This window comes from Hibiscus syriacus, unplaced genomic scaffold (genome assembly GCF_006381635.1).
Source record: "Hibiscus syriacus cultivar Baekdansim isolate YM2019G1 unplaced genomic scaffold, ASM638163v2 tig00112261_pilon, whole genome shotgun sequence".
Classification (NCBI taxonomy): Eukaryota; Viridiplantae; Streptophyta; class Magnoliopsida; order Malvales; family Malvaceae; genus Hibiscus; species Hibiscus syriacus.
This window is the reverse complement of record NW_024063289.1, coordinates 804251-823773: the sequence shown is the minus strand read 5'-3', so window position 1 is coordinate 823773 and position 19523 is coordinate 804251. Positions and strand designations below refer to the sequence as shown.

Genomic DNA, 19523 nt, shown 5'->3' with positions numbered 1-19523 from the left:
CCAATTCCGGGGCACAACCGAAAGACGGTTACGACAGTAATCACTTAATTATATAAACCCTTCATTTTGATTATCGAGCATATCACTTAAATATTTAAGTTTTTTAATCAAGAAACTTGTCGTTAATATTTAATGGATGAGGTGATGCAATGGTTACCAAAATTGGTATAATTACACATTTAATCATCATTACTTAAGTATTCTATCAATTGAATCTTAATTTTAAATTAATTCAATAAATTTAATCCCTCATTCAGATGGTGGCACATTGTTTAGATATATACATTTAAAAAAAAATATTATATAGCCTTTTAAACATGCACTCACTCATACAATTATGTGCCGAAGACACATATCATGTATATTTTATTTTTTAATGAAATTCCCATTTTACGACATAATGGCAAAATTACTCTCTAACGTTTGATAAAATGATCATTTTGATCCTTATTCTTTTTTAAAGCATTTTGACCCTAATATTCCATTTCGGGGCAAAATACCCCCTAATTGGATGGAAACACTAGTTGACTAACGATTAAATGGTTCATGCTGATTTGGCAAATCTACACAGACTGGAATACTGATGTGGCATTCCGCGTATGATGTCTTATCAATATTTAAACAAATAATTATTTTTTATTAATTTACAGCAACCAATTAAATGATGCCACATGACATCATCAAATTGGTTTAAAAAAGAGTAATGAGTATAAATCAAAATAGTAATGAGTATAAAATGAAACGTTGAAGGCTAAAATGATTAAAAAAGAATAAGGACCAAATTTACTATTTAATTAAATGTTAAGAGGATTTTTGTCTTAATATAAAATATAAAAAATCAAAATCAAAATAACTATTTGGGTAAACTATATGAATGACCACCAAACTATGGGGTTGTTGTCAATATGACCACCATTTTCAAAATTGAGTCAATATGACCACTTAACTATTTAATTGGTTCCAATATAGCCACTTTTCATTAACATTTAATAGAAATGCTTACGTGGTAGTTAATAAAATTGGTATAATTATATATTTGATCCTCAATACTAGTACATTCAATCAATTTGATCCTAATTTTAATTTTATTTAATAAGTTAATTATCCAATCAAGAGGTGACACGTGTCAATAGAAAAAGAAAGAAATAAAGATATTCAAATGAGGAGTCAAACCTAGACCAATTATAAAATATAAGAGCACTTAAATCAGTTAAACAAATATAAAATTTTTTATAATTACATAGATTATAAAATACAACACTGCACCATATAACAATAAAATACATGTGAACTATCTCGTAGATTACTACAATAGTAATGTAAAAATTTTAATAGTTCCTTGGTCATTTTTGTTAAATCTCACCAATTTCACTTTTTTTAAAAAAAAAAGAGAGTTAAGGACCACATTTAGCTTAAAAAGAAAATAAAAGTCAAATTGACAAAAAGTAAGCATTTAACATCAGGGCTAAATTAGTTCTGATAGCTTTTATAATACACATTTTTGCATAATTTGAAGCTCTAATTGTCCAATATATGGGTGTTAATGAGTTGACCAGCCATGAGTTGCTCAAATTTAAATTCAACTTGAGAATTTAAACTTGTCTCAATAATCTCGTAAGCAATTCGTTAATTTTTTTTTAATAATTACATTAAAAATTATTTCATTAAAAGAGTCTAATTAATAATTAATAATTTATTAATAGATAATAAGAGAAATACTAAATTACTAATTAATAATTAGTACTAATTTATTAATTTTTTAATAAACAACAATATAATTATTAATTTGCTAGATTTTACATAAAGCTAAAAACAAAATAAAAATTTTAGTTAGCTTAACGAATGAATCGAGTCGAACAACAAATTCTTTTAATAAACAAGTCATGCAAAATTTTATCGAATTTAACAAACAACAATTGAGTCGAACAAAAAATCGTTCTCAACTCAAGATCGAATCGCTTGATAAGCTCTCCTAGTCCAACATAATGAGGAATGCAGATTTTTTGACAACTAGGAATTAAATCACCGAGATTTGATTGTAAACTCGACATTTCCACTTAAAATAAATATCAATCTCGTAGGTTCCAAATCAAACTCTTAGATGCTATTACTTACAGAACAAAGCATAAAAAGCCGACAAAATCCGAAACCGTTCTGGGATGGAATCACAGCATTTGGCTTCCGATGACATAAGGGTTTAGATAGGGTGGCCGAGTTGTGGAAATGGGGCAACCAACCGGTATCTCATTTTCCACCATTTTCTGGTTCATGGCTGAAATAGTTCCACAATATGCTCTGATCTTATGATACATGATTCCTAATTCCTACAAGTGGACTAAACAATGAACTCTAAAATACAACTTAATATTCTATTATTGTTTCAAACTAAGATACAACACATTGATGTGTTTATTTTCCTCTTAATTTTCTATTTATGAAAAAGAATAAATTACTATGGGACTGAAGCTATACTGCCTACGCTCTTCCTTTCCTCTTGTCATCCAAGGCCTGCTCCATAAATTAAATTAAAAAAAAAAGTAAACGCTAACGATATATTTCACTTAAATACTTCATAGAACTAGAAGAGCATAATAAGTAATAGACTCCTACTTATGTTGGTGTCTAATCTTCCTTTTATGTCCTAGTTCAGAAATAACAGGCTTAGAATGCATCATCATATTGATTTTATCCTAATAACTATATCTGAATAAAGATCAGACAAACATTTCATCGGCATTCTTTATGGTTCTATTCGTCTCTTGACACTTGTGTTGGACTACCCATTCATAAGATTGCATTCAAAACTAGAAGAACTCCACCTTAAAGGTGTAGTTAATCTATGATAATCAATACGCGTAATGTCAAAATTAACCCCCAAAATGATTATTTAATTTGGCCCTATTCTTTCTTAAAGCCCTTTGGCCCATAGTTACATAAATCGCTCATTTGGCCACGATCTACGTACTGAACGTTGCGATCCAAAATGCGGTACGAACACGTTCGGATTGTTTCAAAATCGCGATCGGATCGTTTCAAAATCACGATTCGGTACATTGTAGTTTTGCAACAGGGATAAGAGGAGATGCAATCAGAAAAAAATAAAGGGATTGGGGGTTTGAGAGAGAAAAAATCAGAGGAGAATAAGAGGGAGAGGGGAAACCATTCGGGGAAACCAGAAAAAAAACAGTGAGTTGAAGAGCCTTACCTTAGGTGTTGTCATCGTGGTCTCACCGGAACTGGAAGAGCCCATCATCGTTGTAGTCAGTGTTTTAAAAAGCGCACCTGCTTTAAAAAGTTGCTCGGGTCTGGGGCTGTGAAGAGTTTCGGCCATGCGGGTGTGAGGAGTAGAGGATGAAGAAGAGAAGAGGTTCAAAACGGCGCAGGGGAAGGGATTAGGTTTAGCATAAATTATGATATATTTTTAGTTTAAATTTTAAAGGCTTTAGATAGTTTGGTTAAACACGGCCGTTTAATTGGGTCCAGGGTGGTCCATTTTTGTTCGCGTGGGTTTATCCTAAAGGAGCCATGCTCATTTTTTATTCAATTTATTTTAGTCCTTAAATCGGATTTATGCATATTAGATTTTGAGTTTTGAATTATTTTGTGTTTATGTTTTGGTCCCTATGTTATATTACTTGGATTTGCATAACTTTCTACATTTCTAAATTTCTTCTATAATTGATCTCTATCTAAGAAACTGGTACATTGTACCAATTTATATGGTACATCGCACCGGAGCGATCCGAAAGAAGTCTACCTCCCATCGTACCGAATTTTAGGGACCTAGCGAATTGCGATCCCGTTCCACGTTTCCATACCGAGCATACCGCGATTCATGTGACTATGCTTTGGCCCCAACGTTCCATTTAGGTCAAAAAGGCTCCTAATGTTTGACTGATAGTTACTTTGGCCCTTATTCCTTTTTTCTGGAGCATTTTGGCCCTCAACATTTCATTTTAGGATAAAAATACCCCTATTTTAGAAATTTAACTGTTTGTAAACTTATGGTTTCCATTTGGAGAGAGTCCTTTTTACCCCAAAATGATACATTGGGGCCAAAATGCTTGAGAAAAAAGAAAAGAAAAAAGAATAGGGACAAAAGTGACTATTTAATCAAACATTAGGGGCATTATACCTAATCAATAGCCATAGTTTTGGGTATCTTCTTATCATGTATACTCACTCATTTAATTTCATCTTTCTAACCTAGAAGTGGAGTTTCTGTATGTGATATCATAATCACGTACTTGAAACAGAACTCAAATTTTGTTGACAAAGATGGTCATTTTGTTCGAAATGATACAGTAGGAGTTCAACCTAGAAACAACCACCAGCACAACAAAAACCATATGCACCTATTCAGAACGCTCTTAAACAAATTATGATGAGTCAAGTACCTTGCTCTGGAACATTCTCATGGTCAAAACAAGTGTATCCCGCATTCTGCGAAAACATTAACAACGTTGCATTAGAAAGTAATAAAATGTCGGTCTAAGAATATTTTTCATCGTTTATACATAAATTTACACCGAGATAAGATTGTAAAATAAAACAACAATAATAACAATTGCTTTATACACAAATTTGTAGATTGAGTCTATATCAATGAGCATAAGTATACCATATGACAAGATAAATTATATCATTTAAAAATCATAGGTTTTGTTGATAAAGAGTAAACAACATAGTGGAGAAGAAAAGGAACTCTTTTTTTATTATATATTGTGAATGGTGAAAATACATCTTTTTATAGGAAAAGATAGGAGTATGTTTTCTATTAGAAGTAAACTACTTAGTAGTTATCCTTATCTATCTAACTTTCTAAGAGTTAGTGTTATATTAAAATACTAACTTATCTATTGCATAACCTACACTCCCCCTCAAGTTGGGGAGTAAATGTTGAAGACTCAATTTGGATATAATCTCATCAAAGGTAATTCTTGGAAGTGCTTTGGTGAGAATATCTGCTAATTGATTCTTCGTTGAAACACAATTGAGCTTCACCGTTCCACCATTCACCTTTCAGAGATGAAATGTCTGTCAATCTCCACATGCTTCGTTCGGTCATGATGAACTAGATTCTTTGCAATACTTATTGCAGATTTACTGTCACTTTGAAGTTCAAACCATTTGTTGGCACATAAGCCCAGCTCAGTTAACATTCTTTGAAGCCAAATTCCTTCGCAAATTCCAAGTGACATTGCTCTAAATTCTGCTTCTGCACTACTTCGAGACACCACCGCCTGTTTTTTACTTCTCCAAGTAACCAGATTTCCCCAAACAAATGAACAATAACCAGTTGTAGATCTTCTATCCGTTAATTCACCTGCCCAACTTGAATCCGAAAAAATTCTTACTGTTCTATCATCTCTTTCTAAAAATTAATCCATGTCCTGGTGTCATTTTCAAGTATTTTAGAATTCTATTCACAGCCTCTAAATATTCTTCTCTTGGATCATTCATTTATTGACTCACTATACTGACAGGGAATGCAATATCAGGTCTAGTAAGTGATAAATAAATTAGTTTACCTACTAGCCTTTGATACTATCTTTGTTCACAGGACTTCCCAATTCTTCTCTCCTTAGCTTCAGATTTGCTTCCATGGGTGTTTCAACCGGCTTACATCTCTTCATTCCAGTTTCTGATAGTAGATCAAGGATATATTTCCTTTGGTTGATCACTATTCCTTCTTTTGACCTTGCGACCTCCATGCCTAAAAAATACCGTAAAGTTCACAAGTCTTTGGTTTCGAACTCTTTCGCCAGTAGCTTTTTCAATCTTTCTATCACCATACAATCATCACCTGTTAGAATGATATCATCCACATAGACAATCAAAATTGCTTTTTTGTTGTTTGAAGATGTTTTGACAAAAAAAGTGTGATCTGATTGACATTGCTTGTAACTATCCTGAATAATCACCTTTGTAAATCTGTCAAACCAGGCTCTTGGAAATTGCTTAAGTCCATACAAGGACTTTAGTAATCTACATGCTTTTCCTGTATTACTCTTCACACCCGGTGGAATTCGCATATATACTTCATCCTCCAAGTTTCCGTTTAGAAATGCGTTTTTGATATCTAACTGATGAAACACCCAATTCTCATTAACTGCTAATGACAGTAACTCTCTCACAGTGTTTAGTTTTGCTACCGGAGCAAACATTTCATGATAATCAACTCCAAAAAATTGAGTGAATCCTTTCGCCACTAATCTCGCCTTATATCTCTTTCAATGCTACCATCAGCTTTTTATTTTACCGTGAATACCCATTTGCAACCGACTGATTTTTTATCTTTCGGAAGATCAACTATAATCCAAGTATTGTTGTTTTCCAGTGGTTTTAATTCCTCTTCTACTGCATTTTTCCACTTGGGATCTTTCAATGCTTCTTCCACTGTTTCTGGAACAGTAATGCTATCTACACTTGCTGTAAAGTTCTTAAAACAAGGCGTTAGCTTTCCATATGCAACAAATCTCTCAATTGGATAATTTCTGCATTTTCTTACTCCTTTCCTTTGAGCAATCGACAAGTCATTATCATCAATTAAAGCATTTAATTCAGTGAAAGAACTCTGATTACCTTCTTCGTTCTCCAAAGGATTCTCGTTCGGGTCCAGTTCATGACAGTGTCCATGCTGTGTGGGAAACTCGGGATTAGGTTCAGGGATTGATTTAGAAATTGGTTTTTGTCGTCTCTTGTAAATCTGCAACTCGGATTGAGGTATTTAAGGCGAAGTGATATGTTGATCATGCCGAGGTAAATGTGTTTCGGTGGACTGGTTTGGCAAGGATACGTTTTCTGGGTTCGGTAGTGTTGTTTGGTCTGGCTGTAGCGATTTTGTAGGCTTATTCGACTGGTTTAACTGGTTTGACGGTGCTGGTTGATCAAAAAGAGCTGACTGCAAATCAAGTGACAATTGTTGTGAGTCAATAAACTGATATTCATTATATGATTCCCCCTAAGTAGCAGTTTTAAGGAAAAAAAATGTGTTTTTTCAAAGAAAGTAACGTCCATAGTAATAAAGAATTTCTTTGTACGAGGATAATAACACCGAAAACCCTTTTGAGTCGATGAATAAACCAGAAACACACACCGAAATGCTCGAGGATCTAATTTGGACCCGAAAGGAACATTGTTATGAACGAATACAGTACAACCAAAAACTCTAAGGGGTAACAATGAAGTCATCGGTTTAAAATTGAGAAAAAACTGAAGAAAACTCTCTCGGACACTTAAATTGTAACGGTTTACTAGGGAGACGGTTAATCAAATAAGTGGCAGTTAAAAGGGCTTCCCCCAAAAATAGTTAGGAACATTTGTGGAAAAAAGTAGAGACCGAGTAACCTCAAGAAGATGCCTGTTTTTTCGCTCAGCAATCCCATTTTGTTGAGGAGAATTGACACACGAAGTAAGATGAATAATCCCGGTTTCCTGAAAGAAAGAACCCAAAACATTGGCAAAATACTCACTACCATTGTCAGAATGAAACATTTGGATTGAACATTGAAATTGGGTTTCAACCATCTTATGGAACCGTTTAAATATTTCACAAGCTTCAGATTTGGTTTTCATGAGAAAGGTCCAGGTAGTAAGAGTGTGATCATCAATAAATGAAATAAACCACCGAAACCCATGTAAAGATGTGACCCGAGATGGTCCCCAAATATCACTATGGATTATGGTAAATGGTTTGGACGGTTTATATGGAGAAGGCAGATAAACACTCCTAGTTTGATTAGCAAGTGGACAAATATCACAAGAAAAAGATTTTGGACTCTTATTGACAAACAAATGTGGAAACAATATTGCAAGATAAAAGAAACTGGGATGTCCTAAACGAAAATGCAATAACACAACATCGTTTGAAGGTTCAAGTAAAGGAAATTGTTGTATATCATGGTAGGAAGTAGATGGGTGGGAAAATAAAGTTGTTGGAAGTAGGTAAAGACCCCCACAAAGCCTAGCACTGTCAATTACTTTCCCCGAGCTAGAATCCTGAAATTCACAAAAATCATAGTTAAATTTCGTGATACAGCATAAATCGGCAGACAACTTGCTAATGGAGATAAGATTGGAAGTGAGATTGGGAACATAAAGAACATGAGATAACAAAAATGTCCTGATTTATTCGAATAGACCCATGACCGGCAACACCGGATAGAGAACCATCAACTGTTCGAATATGAGAGATAGACGAGTCGGCATGAAAAGTGTGAAAGAGCCGAAGATCACCTGTCATATGATCACTTGTACCAGAATCCACAACCCAAGTAGGAGTAGTGGATGTATTAGCCAAAGTAGCAGAAGGAATTCTACCTGCAGGTACTGATTGGGAATGAGTGTTTAACTGACTAAAAAACTGCTGCAACTCTTCCATTTGTTTTTTAGTAAACGAACTTCCTTGTAAATCAGTATTCACAACACAGTTTTCTTGAGTATCACGTTGTTGATGTTGTTTTGAAGACTTCCCATCAGTAAGCTTGCCATGTAATTTCCAATAGGAATCCCGTAGATGGTAAACCTTCTTACAAGAGTCACACCAAGGTGTCCCCTTCTTTGGCCGAGTAGTAGTTTGAGAGTGAGGGATATAATTGTTACCATTCAATCGGTGACACGTGATAAAGACTGAAGAAACATCATAATGGGGTGAATTAATGAGGAATTCCGAAGTGACCTCCGATGAAGAAGTGGTGGAATTCATGATCGACGGCAAGATTTAGGGTAAAAAAGAAAAAAAATCAGCTAGATTTAGGTGAAGGATCGGTTACCTAGCTGATACCATGTTGATAAAGAGTAAACAACATAGTGGAGAAGAAAAGGAACTCTTTTTTATTATATATTGTGAATGGTGAAAATACATCTTTTTATAGGAAAAGTTAGGAGTAAGTTTTCTATTAGAAGTAAACTACTTAGTAGTTATCCTTATCTATCTAACTTTCTAAGAGTTAGTGTTATATTAAAATACTAACTTATCTATTGCATAACCTACAGGTTTATTATCTAAAACCTTCCTATAAGCAATAAATCTAATTAGCAAAATCAGATTTTATTTATAGCGTTTTTCATGTGCACAATTATTTATATTAGAAAAATCAGGAATGTGTATATAATTAGGGCAGTTTTTTCTTTCACAAAATTATATAGTAGCAAAATCAAGAACGTAAATAAAGCAAACTTAATACTAGTCTCATTGACATGCTTAATAATTAGCAAAATGTATCATAATTAGTTGGGAAATACAAATATATATAGTATCAGTTTTCTTTTAAAAATATTAAAATATTGGCCATGTCTATGTATTACCGAACATTATATGTGCTAAAGGGACGTGAAGACCCATCGGAACATGTCAAACAAACTGTGTTGAGAGCCCACTCGGTACTTTGATCTGCAGCATCAAGTTAAAAATGCACATACCATCTCAAGTTAATGAGCTAGCCAGTTGGCACAATATTCATGACTCATTTTTACATAGAATGCATACCTTGCTGCAATGGACCATTATTGTATTCTAAACAAATTAAATGAATCTCTTCCCAGTTTTATCATTCACCATTGAAACTTGGAAGAGACACATTAGTTTCCGAACTTAATTTCTTATTTGGTTTAAGGTTGAAAGAATATCATTATTCTCATTAACTATTTTCCATAGGGGATAAAATTCAGCCTAGCTCCGTTTTACTAATTCTTTCAGAGAAGTGTTTCACAATAACATCTAGAATAGTTGGTGTTTACTGTCATTACATTGGCAACAAGAAAGATGTAAAATATTCATAAACAAAAGAATTGTGCATACCTTCCTGAAATAGATGTAAACTTTTGCATCCATACAATGATAACAATATAAAGACTAGTGTTATTCCATGTTAAACACATATTTGGACATGTGTGGGATACGACATTCTAAGGACCCTCCAAATACATAGAAAAACTTAAAATGATTGAACACACCGGTGTCAAACTCATACCCATATCCAACACTCACACCCTCGTCCAAATAACATAGATATTAGACCATGATCAGACAAGATTTATATGAATTAGCATATAGTCAATTCAACCAAACTGCAGAGTAAGAATTCTACTAATATCAACTAAACCTTAGTAGCAAACCATTTTTGAATAAACTAAGATAGTAAGTTAAAAAACTTCCATATGAAATCTTTACTTTTGGAGAAAATGAAAAAGAAATTCAAAGCATACCGACAATTCTTTCGAATATTTCTCTGAAATCTCCACAGCTTGTGTGCTGTTGATTTTAATTTGGTAACTTGAACGTCTCAAAGTCAATGTTGCTGGCTCCCAATTCTCAGCGGAATCCATCTGTTGAGAGAGTGAGTGAACATAAGTTTCAAAATCCTATTGGCTCTACAGTCATGACTGTTTCTGTTCCACATTTATATACACACATACATACATGAATTAAAATGTGCCACCAAACATTTACTTTAAATTGCTTGGTTAACGTTTTATTTCCAAATTTATAAACAAGGTTATTCTGCATTACTATTTGAAGAAAACCGCAATTTGCTCAAATCAATCCACCCACCACCCAAATCCCCCAAGAAAAGGTAGTCAACTTTCTTCCCACATAAGAATTGCAAAACAACATACAACCTTCAAATTAAGATGAACTATACTAAAAAGCCAAGACACTGAAATTAAACATATATCTCACCAGGTTCCAAGTTTTTACTTGTTAGCCTTCATTTCTTTTTCTTAATCATTCCACATACCGAATATAAAAAGTATGTCAGCAATGGGCATTGACCACCATTTTTATTAGTCTTCCATGGTAAATCTTATCTCTTCCCTAGAAACAATTTTCCCAAACTCATTTGACAAAAAGCTCTGCAACTCATAAACCATTTGAGATAGAGAAGGGGGAGGATATATCTTCTCATCCTAATCCAATAAAGTTGGGTAAAGATTCATGATTGGCTCAATTCTCCATAAATTTAATGTATGAAACACTATTCTCTTCTTAGATTGACAGAAACAGCAGAACTGCTAAACTATAAGAATTGAGGGATAAATAAAATGAAATCTCCTGCAAATACAATTGTCAACCTTTTATTTGAATTCACATATCGCCACTTCTTTTGGAAAATAGATTATTTAGGCATAGTAACTAAAAACAAATACACAAGTAAAAAGAAATCTTGAAGGGAAGAAAATTCCAGGTAACTTTGGAAGAGCAGTGATTAAACCTACCAGCAACAGAACAGTAAATGTTGCTTGGCCACTGGAAATGCAAGTGTCGATCTCATTTTGCATTTCTAGATCTGCAAAGCAGCTAATCAGAAATTTATTTTATAATGCAAAGATGCCAAACAAAACAAAAGAAAATGTAATGCATCAATATATGCACGTGTACACAATACACAACTGTTCAACACCACATTCTTTTTGACGTGCATCTATGAATCATAAACATAATCTTTACTACTAATTTAGGAAATGATGCCAAATAATATTTTGTAGAAGTTGAATAACATTCTGTTGATTGTTAAGTAACAAAAAGAAAATGATCTAACAAAGCTATACATATTCAATATATAATATCATTGTAAGACTTGAGAAGCATACATCCGGATACATAACAGTGAAATCATAACAAGATATATATGCAGAAAGGAGAAGAAGAAGAAGAAGAAGAAGAAGAAGAAGAAGAAGAGAGAGAGAGAGAGAGAGAGAAGGGCCATCAATAAACAGGTTCAAACCTCTGCAAAAGGTTTAGGGACAGATAAATTTCAAAATAAATCATTTTTTCTAACAGACTTGCAATGCAGAAAATCAAGCACATGACAACAAACTTACTATCCATTATCATTTAAACAAGTGAATTGAGTTTTGACGAACAATGCAAACAGATAACTTTGCCACATAAATAGAAAGTGAAAATAAATGAGAAACATTAAGTATTACTTCTAGATACAGAAATTTCAATGACCATGAGGTCTAACAACTCAGGTTCACACAGACTTACCACATTTTATTTTGTTCTGATCATTAGCAAAAAGTCTCACTATTTCCCCCTGGCAGAAGTAAACAAATTTGCAGAAGTAGAGTCAGAAAGACTACTCTCAACCTTACATTGTGAAAAGGTTAAGTGAAGTGAGTTGCGTGAGAAATTTATGCATTATGAGTATGTAATATTTGACACTAGGGAAAAGGGACTTTATTTTAAAGGGAGGCAAAGATGTCATCAAAACAAGCACACATTCTCTATCATCAAACGGGAGAAGTTCAAAATGACATGTAGCAAACTGCTCAACTCCTCATAAAGTCTAAATGCAAGGCAAGACCAGCGTGCTAAAAGCTATATCATGCCTTTTTTGAAGAATTGCTATATTTCTTAGGGCCAGTGGAATGTACAGTGTGTGTGGGAGGGGATTTTAACGCGTATTTGAATGAAGAAGAGAAGGATGGGAAGTCCCAAAATTGACATTCTATGAGGATTTTCAGGGATTTTGTTTTTCAGGCTAAGCTGATGGATTTGCCATTAGCCGGAGGCAATTTTACGTGGTGGAATAATAGGGATTCCCCTTCCTTAGACTGGATCGCTTTCTTGTGGATTCAAGTTTTTTGGTTCTTTCTTCGGATATTGTTCAAATATTACTCCCGAAGTCGCTATCAGACCATAATGCCATCTTATTGTACACAAGAAGAAAGTTATGGGGGTGGACTTAGAGAGAGAAGATCCAGCTTCTCTCTAAAAATCAAGTGTTTTTCAAAAATTTCTTTCTTTGTTTAGGATGTTTCATTAAGTCTATTTTATGGGTATCATCTCCAGTCTAGTGGCATTGGTATTGTCTGGGATTTATAGAAAGGTTTAGGACAGATGGCTCAAAGCTCAGGGAAGGTTGGCGAGATAGAAACTTTGTTTGTGCAAAATATTCCACCTAGGTATCATTGGAGGGGGTTGAGTCAACTATTCGGGAGGCATGGAGATGTGATTAGTTCTTATATAGCAAGAAAAAATGATAGAACAAGAAAACGCTTTGGGTTTGTTAGATTTTCCAATAGAGATGACACAGTTAGAGCAGTCCAAAGATTTAATGGATTCTGGTTATTTGGTTATCGATTATCAGTCAAAGAAGCTCGGTATGGAGCTAGGAAACAAATCTAGAAACAGAAGTATCCTTCATCTCCCATTGCTACACCAGGAAAAGCGTTAGTGGAGATAGTCCGGAGGTTCTAGCAAGGAGGACTAGGTTAATTCAGGGCGATGTAGATGAGGAAGTTGTTCGAAAGCTCCAGAAGTGCCTCGTAGGAATGATGGCGTCGTTTTGCTCTCTAAGTCAGGTGGTAGACAGTTTACAAGCAGGAGGTCTAGGAGAAATTAAGACCAAGTTTCTGGGAGGGAGAGATTACTTATTGCAAATAGATGATGAGGAGTCGTACAGAATTTTGAAGGAGCAGAACTGGTCGTTTTTAAATGAGGTTTTCCAGGAAGTTCAACCTTGGTCAGAATCTTACAGAGCGTCGGAGAGAGTAACATGGATTAAGCTGGTTGGAATGCCACTTCATTGCTGGAATCATAGCACCTTTAAGAGGATTGCACAACAATGGGGAGATTGCTTAGAGCTGGGAGAAAACGCACTTCAAGAATTGGGCTGCGAGGAGATCTCGATTCTGATAGCAACTAGTACGAAAGAATTTATTGATGAAGTGGTTGAATTGGAAACAGGGAGAGATGTATTTAGAATTATAGTGGAATTTCCCAAAGCTAGCAGTGAACCTTTGTTTCGAAAGAGGGAAGTAAACGAAGGTGAGGTTGTATTTTCTCCGGCAGGAAGAAGCATGGACTCGTCGGAGAAGGTGGATTCCAAGAGGTGTTCTGAGGAAGATGACAGACAGTTATGCTGTATGGGAACAGAGATAAAGGCTACTTGTCGGGTATGGAAGAGGAGGAAATGAACATAGGGGAGGAATTAATTATGGGTTTGGGGTATAATGTTGCTGGTCAGGGGATGGTTCTTACGCAAATCGAGGATGCGGTGGAACACGAGGAAGTGCTGCAGCACGTGGAGAAAGAGGCAACAGATGAAAATAGAATTATTTGCAAGACTGCACGTGTTAATGAGGGGATAAAGGAAAATTTATTAAGTTTGCCCATCTTGGATGGTTGTTTAAAGTCTAAGGAGGTGGAGGATGTCATTAATATGGGCCTTACAAATAATTATGCTATCATTAGATCCAAGGGAGAGGAAGTCCAACAGGTTGGGGCTGTGGCTGAACGGGTGGTTGGAAAACCCAAATCGGGGATTGCTTGTGAGGATTTTGACCATAGCCTTTGTATGTCATCATAATTGAGGGACGTTTCTCTCTCGCACAATTCCAGAAAGAACCGGAGAGCTCAGGGGGGGATAAACAATAAACATAGCTCCAATTATTTGAAGAGAAATATTCGGCTCCCCATAGGAAGTCTAGATATTGTCGGAATAAGAATAATCAGAAGGTGCAACGCGAGGAAATTTGGACTGACCTTGAAGGCTCACAAGTGTTTTTGATTTCGGAACACTATTGCGATGAAAGAGTGGTTAGTTACAGGTGATCCGCATAAGTTTTTTAAATGAAGTTGGAGGTTTGGATGGTCTCCGAGGACAAGACGAGCAATAAGTGGTTGAAAGGCGGTTAGAGTGTTTTAGAAGCTAGCTTTTGGTTCTCTTATAGTGTGGAAGCTCATGGCTTTTGTGTTAGAATTTGGTTTCTATGGAATGAATCAGTTGATATTGAGGAAGGCAGGACGATGGGTTCTTCCATAGTATCTATAGATCCAGGCCCTCCAACTTTGCTGGAGCTTATTCCTAGGTCTTGTAATTTGGCGGCAGTCAAGTTACTTTAGGAGGGTTTTGGTTCATTGTTTCAGGCATTTTGTTGTATTGTTTTGTGTTGTATTCCAGGAATTGTTTAGGCGTTAAGTCTTCTTTGCTGTTGCTAGATTGGTTTACAGCTCAACCAAAATTAAGACTGTGTTAGTACCTTTGATGGTTTAGGCTGAGCCTGTTCCGTTGTTTAGGGGTGTCTTCGGGTGTTTTTTTTGGTTTTTTGGTTATGTTGGAGGTGTTTATCTGGTGTATTTATGTAATTTCTTTTGGTTAATGAAATCTTAAGGCACTCTTTTCCTCCTTCCGCTGATTAAGGAGCTTCTCTATAGCTCCTTTAATCAAGAAGGGGTTTTTTAACGAGGCCTTCAATTCCTATCAAAAAAATAATGCCATCTTATTGGAAAGTCACGAGACTATTGGGGGCCAAAACTGTTTAAATTGTTTAATTACTTGATGGAGGAGGGCTTTCAAGAATTGGTGGGTCGTCAATCAGTGAGATAAAGGATAAAAGAAGGGATAGTGCATATTCTAAATGATTTGAAGAAAGGGATTAAGAGTTGGTCTAAAATAATTACCTGAAGCTGCCGAAAAGGATTTTGAAGTTAGAAAAAGGCCATCTCGGAAACTTAATTAGCTCTACAGCAAGGGTCTGACTCTGTTTCGATGGATTCCATAGTGAATGCGAAGGTACTGTGGGATCTGTAAAAAAGAAGAGCAAATCTGGTTCCAGAAGTCCAGGGCAAAATGGATTCATGATGGTGACAGAAACTCCAAGTATTTTCACCAGTGTGCTACTAATAGGTGCATAATTAAAGCTTTGAAGATTCAGAAAGTAGATTGCAGCTTGGTTTCAGACCCGGACCAAATTAAATCCAACGTTTTTGGGTATTTCAAAGAATTCTACAATTTGAAGCCTACTCTAGAAGTGGAGGACATTGATCTGGATTTTGCGAAACTTCTGAGGCCCAATGTTCCTTTCTTGAAAGGAATTTTTCAGAGGAGGAGATCTAAGAGGCAATTGCATCGTCAGATAGTAACAAGGTGCCTGGCCCGATGGGTTGAACATGGGCTTCTTTAAGAGATTATGGCCACATTTGAAGGATGACATTGTTAAGTTTTTTAATGATTCTATTTGGGGAAGAAGTGGGAAAAAAGGGTCAACCATTCGTGTATTACATTGATTCCAAAGCAGTCCAACCCGGAGAGTATGGAGGTATAGGCCAATTAGCTTGGTTGGTGGTCTATACAAGATTGTGTCCAAGGTGTAAGCAAGAAGATTAAGGACATGGATTGATTCCCTTATTAGTCCAACACAGTTTGCTTTTATTCCAGGAGACAATTCTCGATTATTCGTTCATAGCCAACGAGGGCATTGATTATTGGAGGAAAAAGGGTTGAAAGGTGTGGCTTTAAAGTTGACTTGAAACGAGCATACGATTCAGTGGATTGGTCGATTTTGCTGAAAATATGGAATATATGGGATTTGAGCATTGCTGGCAGTCTTGGATTTACCAATGCTTATCTTCGGCCTCTATTTCAGTCTTAGTTAAATGGATCTCGTATGGAAGCTTTCAAGATATCAAGGGGTCTTCGCCAGGGCTGCTCGTTATCGCCATTGCTTTTTAATTTAGTGGGAGAGATGCTAAGTCTCTTACTGTCCAAGGCGGCGAAGTTGGGGCTTTTTAATGGGTTTCAGATCGGAAGACCTAATAGATCATTTTCGCTATCTCATTTGCAGTTTGCCGATGATTCATTAATTTTTTGTAATGCGGCAGAGGGTCAACTGATAAGAGAGTTTTGCTTATTTTTGAAATGTGCTCGGGGCTTCAATTGAACTTAAATTGAAGATTCAATTATCAAAGAATGGGCAGCTTCGATTGGGTGTTCGTGGGTGTTCTCCCGATTGAGTATCTAGGGCTTCCTCTTGGCTCTAGGAAGAATTTGGCATTACAATGGGAACCGATTTGTAAGAGGTTTTATCAAAAATTGGTGGGGTGGAAAGCAGCCACGTTATCTCTTGCTGGAAGGCTGTTTTAGTGAAGTCTATGTTCAATGCTTTGCCCATTTATTATGTCACTGTTTAGGATGTTGTGTGTTTGGAGAAAGTTACTCTATTTTGCTAAATTTTTCTGGGGGGTATGGCACAGAGAAACCGAATTCATTGGGTGAAATGGTCGACAATATGTAAAGCAAAGATTATGGGGGTCTGGGCATCATTTTTTTATACAAGTAGGAGGCATCATTAAAACCTCCTCATAGTGACTTATAATGAGGCAACTAGCAGAAGGAGGAAAAGAGTACCTCATTTTATTGATACGTCAGAACTACATAAGAGTAAATGAATACACCATAGACAACAGCACACTAGAAAAACACATTAAGCTCCCTAGAAAATACCCTTACAATCACCCAATCCCCTCCTTAGCTAATTTATCAGCCTCCCAGTTACATCACCTAGGAATCAATCTCACAATAAACGCCCTAGCTAATACGAGGGACACAATTTCCATGACTAGGGTACTAAGGAAGGAGCAGTAGCAAGCGATAGAATCCAATCCACTGTTGATTTGCAATCACTTTCTACTATTAGTCTTCCCTTAAGGCATCATGACTTGAACCTTATGAATAGGGCTCTTCTTGGGAGGTGGGTTTGGAAATTTGGGAATGAAAAGGAATCTTGGTGGAAAAATAGTATGTGTTGCAAGTATAATTTCGACAATAGGTTGATTTCCTTGAGTCAGGTTGTGCCCCCAACTCCTCTTGGCTTTGGAGGGGAGTGATCAATAATGTCTGGTCGAATGATGCGTTTGGCCTACTTTTCCGTAATCATCTTCGGATTCAAGTGGGGAAGGGGAACTCAATTCTGTTTTGGCACGAGTGTTGGTTGTGCACGTTCCTTTGAAGGTAGATTCCCTAGGCATTTTACACTCTCGGTTTTAAAAGATGGGTAGTTTCGGAGTTGGTTTTTCAGTACAAGTGGTTGGTGTTGGGATGTCCAGTTGAGAAGGAATCTGCTGGATTGGGAAGTTAATCAATGGTTCGAGTTAGTTGTTGTTGGGGAATGTCAATATTGGCTCGGGTGTGGATGATTGTTGCTTGTGGACAGGGAATGGGGATGGTTTACTCAGTAAACTCTTGTAAATTAGTGTCTAGATTGTCGTTCTTATTTGCCGTGGTCGGAGTTGGTATGGACTGGGTTAGTTCCTCCTAAAGTGGAGGCGTTTCTTTGGCAAGTTCTCCATCATAAATTGGCGGTTAAAACTGAACTTATTAGATGCGGGGTCAATGGGATCGAGGATATTATTGCCCTTTATGTGGTAGCGAGGCGGAATCTATTTTGCACCTCTTTTTACTTGCAATATAGCGAAGGGGTTTTGGACTCGTTTTTTGAAATTATGGAATTTAGCTGCTGTTTTACCTAGTAACCCAAAGATTTTTTGTCCTCTTGGGCGTTTTTGCTTCCTAAGTCTAAAATTGGAATTATATCCTTGGGCTGTAATGTGGTCGTTATGGAAATGTCGGAATCATTTGGTTTTTGAAAAGGGGAGTTTGGATCAGACTCTTGTTTTTTCTTATCTAGGTACAGGGTGCTGCTTGGTTTCGGCTAAGGCTTCTAATCCCTCTGTTCGGATGGATTTTCTTGTTGGGGATCTAACCTTGGCTGATCACTGCAGCTCGTCAAAGAAGAGTAAATCTTCCCCGTCTTCTTGGTGCCCCGCCTGCTGGGTTCTTCAAAGTTAATGTAGACGGGGAGGTCAGCTGGGATTGGAAAAGAAGTGGCATAGGTGGTCTCTCAGGGATGCGACAGCGTGTTGCTGGGATCTTTCTCGTCCCAATCTGGTCCTGGCCCTGCAATAGTAGCTGAGCTAAAAGCCATTCAAGCTGGTTTATCTCTGTTTCTAGACTAGGATGGGTGATAAGGGGCGGTTAATCTTGGAAAGTGACTCTGTTATTGCTTGGAGTGGATTAAGGAATCAGGCGGTTGTCAGCTTTTGAATCTAGCCTAGTTAACGAAATTGCCAAGTGTGTAAGGGATTGTAATGTCATTGTTAGGCATATTAAGAGATGTTTTAATTGGGAAGCGGATAGCCTAGACAAAGCTGGCATAGGATAGTTGGCTTGTTTTGTGGTTTCGAGTGAGGGGAGGCTTAGGTCCATGGGTGCAGGTTTGTAATATCTTGGTTGTAACCATGGTGTATTTTGTTTTTAGTAGTAAAATTCTGGGGCACTCTTTCCTCCTTCCAATGTCCGTTGGGTACTCATGTAACCCGAAGGTTATGAGGGGGGTTTAACGAGGCCCATTTTCTTATAGAAAAATGTACTAAAAATATGTTCAATTTCAGACATTGGTGTCCTGAAAATAAAACAAGTTATATTCCATACAATTGCTGATTGAGTTTACATACAACTAAAAACCGAATGCATGCACTTTTTCTATTAATGATAAAAAAATGAAAATTATTGCTGCATGTACCTGACGGCCTTGGTCATCCACATACAACAGCAATGAGTTATCAACATCGTCAGCTGTGACACATATTCTGGATTGTAGCTCCTGGATAATTTAAAAAAAAATTAAGGTAACAAAATATCTACACTAAGAACGCAGAAAAAGGTCATATTTTTCATGCTTACCCTCAATGTACTGTCTGGTGCCATCCTGAAGATGACGTACCCACTGCA

General features: G+C 36.3%; 1 long non-coding RNA gene across 1 annotated transcript; it reads right to left on the bottom strand.

Annotated features, from left to right (window-relative positions):
- Positions 1 to 2228: 2228 nt before the first annotated feature.
- Positions 2229 to 19334, bottom strand: LOC120176959. The gene is made up of 7 exons (XR_005521368.1): positions 19315 to 19334; positions 11996 to 12044; positions 11221 to 11291; positions 10210 to 10329; positions 9310 to 9394; positions 4398 to 4443; positions 2229 to 2508 (listed from the first exon to the last, which is right to left on the bottom strand). It is a non-coding gene; the product is annotated as an uncharacterized LOC120176959 (long non-coding RNA).
- Positions 19335 to 19523: the final 189 nt, after the last annotated feature.